At 39.4% G+C, this 4,614-nt stretch overlaps 1 non-coding gene across 1 annotated transcript; it reads right to left on the bottom strand.

The window, feature by feature from the left end:
* Window positions 1–1,139: 1,139 nt before the first annotated feature.
* On the bottom strand, window positions 1,140–1,246 carry LOC121206606 (small nucleolar RNA R71). The gene has a single exon (XR_005901670.1). It is a non-coding gene; the product is annotated as a small nucleolar RNA R71 (small nucleolar RNA).
* Between the last annotated feature and the right edge of the window lie 3,368 nt (window positions 1,247–4,614).

Below are 4,614 nucleotides of genomic sequence, written 5' to 3'. Positions count from 1 at the left end.
ATCAACCTAGGGTTAGTTGTTATTAGTGTCGAGAGAGATAATAATATAACTTAGGGATTTTTACGAATCAATTCAGATGAATAAATTGTCTGATTCAGAGTGAAATAACAAGTGAAGTCTAGGTGGATTTTTCCTTGGGTATTGTCTTAGTCAATTGAGTTTTCCCAAAAGCTTTTTCCCAATTTTCTCTCTGTGCACCCCTAGTTTAGTTAATTAGTCTAGATAAACAAATCCTTTAATTTTTAGGTTAGATAATAAAAAGAAAGTAATTACTAGTACTCTTGGTTCCTTTGGGTTCGACAATCCGGTCTTGCTAAAGCTATACTACTGTTCGACAGGTACACTTGCCTTTATCGTGATAATAGTTAGTTTCAAGAATGATTAGTTATAAATCTTTAAAACTTGTCCCGAATATCACGTACCAAGTTTTTGGCGCCGTTGTCGGGGAACTAAGATATTAGGAACACTCAATTTTTATTACTTTTACCATTTTACCTTATTTATTTAAATTTCTATTTTCCTTTCTCATTTTTCTTTTATTCGTTCTGGACAGGTTTTTATAGTGTATGACTAGAAATAACCCGTCTGGATCATTACTGTTTGATAAAGAGATCGATCGCACAGTTCGTAGAAACCGAAAAGAAATAAGGCGAAGCTTACGATACACAGAGGAAGAGAAAGAGGACGATACTTCAACCACAACCGAGAAGATGGCTTAAAACCAAGAAAATCCACTACCTCCTGCAATTGTTACTAATCAAAATCCTACTCCACATACTATGTATGATTATGCTAAACCTTCTTTAACAGGAACTGAATCGAGCATAGTTAGGCCTGCTGTTGCTACACATAATTTTGAACTGAAACCTAACACCATTCAAATGATCTAACAGTTTGTTCAGTTTGATGGTTTGTAGGATGAGGATCCCAATGCTCACTTGGCAAATTTCTTAGAGTTTTGCGACACTTTTAAAATCAATGGAATTTCTGATGATGCCATTCGCCTTTAGTTGTTTCTCTTTTCATTAAGGAATAAGGCTAAACAATGGTTGAACTTATTACCACGACGGTCAATCACTACTTGGGAACAAATGACCAAAAAGTTTTTATTCAAATATTTTCTGCCAGCTAAAATAGCCAAATTACGTAATGATATCTCTTCTTTTGTGCAGATGGATTTAGAAACACTCTACGATGCATGGGAAAGATACAAGGACCTTTAGAGAAGGTGCCCTCACTATGGGTTACCACTCTGGCTACAGGTTCAAATGTTTCATAATGGCCTGAATCCTTCGACTCAATAAATTATTGACACAGCCGCTGGTGGAACTATCAATAATTAGACACTTGAGGATGCATATGAATTTATAGAAAAGATGTCACTGAATAATTATCAGTGGCAAGTCATGAGGACAAAACCAATGAAAATAGTCGACGTATTTAACGTTTATTCAGTCACCATGCTATCTAATCAGGTAGAACTTTTGAACACAAAAATTGACAGTTTTCTCGGTTCTTTATAGGTTCACCCAGTAATGCAATGCGAAGCAAGTGGATGTGGATTAAGCAATTCAGAATACTCACCCTATGGCCACAACATGGAGAATGAGTAGTTAAATTACATGGGTAATAATCCTCGATCTCAAAATAATCCTTATAGTAACACTTACAATGCAGGTTGGAGGAACCACCCAAATTTTTCATGGGGAGGCCAAGGAAATTAGAGACCACCACCACCTCTAGGCTTCCAACAACCACCCTACCAACAAGAGAAAAACTGAACCTTGAAGAGATGCTAACAAGATTAATGTCTGTGTCAGAAACTCATTTTCAGAATACTGAGACAACACTTAAAAATCAACAAGCGTCGATCTAAGGGCTCAAAACTCAGATAGGTCAGCTCGCTAAATTGATATCTGAATGACCACAAGGTAGCCCACCGAGTAACACTGAGCTTAACGCAAATCAATGCAATTACCGTTCAAGATGTGGAAGGGTTATTTGCACCTGAACCAGAACCAAGGCAAAAAATTGTGCTAAGTAAAGCTAAAGGTGAGGTGGACCACAATGACTAGAAACTGGTAAGTACATAATACAAACCTTGTGTGCCATACCCAAACGCAACAAGGAAAGACCGTATAGAAGAACAATTCAGTAAATTCCTGAAATTATTAAATAAGTTACATATTAACTTACCATTTATTGAAGCTCTTTCACAGATGCCAAACACAGTCAAATTCTTAAAGGAGCTTTTAACAAACAAGCAGAAGTTGGATGAGGCGTCGCATGTGGAGCTAAATGCGGTTTGCTCAGCCATACTACAGAATAAGCTGGCCAACAAATTAAAAGATCTAGGGAGTTTTACAATTCCCTGTTTAATTGGTAGCCTAGATGTTAATAATGCTTTGGCTGATTTAGGGGCTAGTATCAATGTCATGCCTTACAAAATTTTTAAGCAACTAGGTCTTGGGAAACCCAAACAAACTAGGATGAGTATTCAACTAGCCGATAAAACAATCAGATTTCCTAAGGGGATTATTGAAGATGTACTCGTTAAAATTGAAAAATTTATATTCCCAATTGATTTCGTTGTTTTAGACATAGAAGAGGATAGTAACGTTCCTTTAATTTTAGGGAGGCCCTTTTTAGCAACTACTAGAACAATAATTGATGTTGGCACAGGTGAACTCACACTTCGTGTGGGAGACGAAATAATCACCCTTCAAGCTCGTAATTCGAGTAACACATCCTACTAAAACTAACCATGTGGTGCAACCTACTTTGCAGGAAATAGGTTCGAAGAACATTCATGAGCCATGTTCAAGCAACAACAAAGGACCTATCTATGAAGAACGAGGACTACAAATTGAGGAACTAGATGAATGGTAGACACATAAACTGAAAACACACGATAACTAAAACCATGCCATGACAAGCTAAATTTTTCCCCGAATCAACTTAAAGTTGGAGACAAAGTGCTATTAGACGCAGCAGACCCTCGTATTACCACTTCTGAACTGAATAAAGAAATCCCTCTTACTGTACTTAGCATTTTTCCATACGGTACAGTCGAGGTAATTCATCCCAAATTCGACACGTTCAAGGTAAATAGTACTCGTCTTAAACCTTATGTTGATAAAACTGATAGTAGGGATAAAGAGTGTAAACTCCTCGAACCACCATGATCACACAACAAGAGAGGTAAGTCGAGCTTAGACTATAAATAAGCACTTTTCGGGAGGCAACCCGAGCACTAACGATGTTACCCTCTTTAAAATTTTAGTTTTTAACATAAGTCATTGAAACATAGGTTTTCTAATCCACACGATAGAGAACACGGGCGTGCCTTAGGCGTTTCCACACGACAGAGAACACGGACGTGCCTTAGGCCGTGCTAACACTATGGGAGGAGACACGGTCGTGCAATACGGCCGTGTAAAAATAGGGAAAAAATTTTCCCCAACACGGGATGTGATACGTTGCCACGGCCGTGCGACATGGCCGTGGGTGAAACTGCCAAAATAACACGGGCATGTGACATGCCCGTGTCTTCAAAACGTGGTTGAACCAGAGAATTTAGTACCAGCGTGAGACACGCCCGTGCCATCCACCCGTGGTCGACACTATCAAACTAACACGGGCATGGACCTGTATACAAGGGCGTGGGAGAAGCGAATGAAGAAAGACACGGCCGTGTGCACCCACATGCCCAAGGAACGTGGGCTGGACTGAATGTCAAACGCGTCTAAATTTGAAAATCGCGAAACACACGGGAAAAAATTAGGGCACACGGGCGTGCCCCACAGCCATGTGCCCCAAAATCTATATAAACTCCTCACTATTCATCATCCCCATCCCTAAAATCCCTAACCCTAGCTGCTGCAACTCCACACGCCCTTCTCGCCACGCTCGTGCGCCGACGACAACCCTCCTCCGACAACCCAAACTCCTCCATCCACCAACATATTGCGTTTGTTTACTCTTTTCTCTCTATTTTCTTCATCTTTTTTTACTAATTTTATGATTCTTATGGTGCTATTTGGCTAATATTTTATGAATATTCATAGTTCTCACTATAAAAATATGCTTTTAGTCTTTGCCATTATTGGTCAATGTTTTCTGGTACATTCTTTCTTTCTTGTGTTCCCATAGAGTCTATTTCATTCATTTCATGTTGAAAATAATCATGCTTTTCTTACGTCATTTGCTATATAAAATTCTATCATCTATATTAAACCGCTGAGTGTTTGACAGTCGGTTGGATTGGTTAGTTTAACTACATTCATGATTACTTCTTGAATTAGTTAGTTTAAGGTATACTTCTCGTTTTTCTTGCAGATACATCATGTCCAATCGTGGTAAGAAAACTACTGTCCCCGCTTCCAAGAAAAAGAAAGGAGCAGCGTCATCCTCGAGTCCTCCCGCGGAGATAATGCACCCGTTCCTCCAGGCTCCTTTGGGACCCCAGGAGGAATTATATCAGATATTACGAGCCTGACCTCTAGTATGGGCCACTGCATTGACTGGGCTACACTTGAACAGATTCAATTGGCTGACGCGGTCTGAGCCGACGTATCTCAAGTTCATATTGGAACTCTATTCGATGTTCCATCT

This window comes from Gossypium hirsutum, chromosome A01 (assembly GCF_007990345.1).
Source record: "Gossypium hirsutum isolate 1008001.06 chromosome A01, Gossypium_hirsutum_v2.1, whole genome shotgun sequence".
NCBI lineage: Eukaryota > Viridiplantae > Streptophyta > Magnoliopsida > Malvales > Malvaceae > Gossypium > Gossypium hirsutum.
Note: the sequence above shows the minus strand (reverse complement) of the source record. Positions and strands in the feature narration are given on the sequence as shown.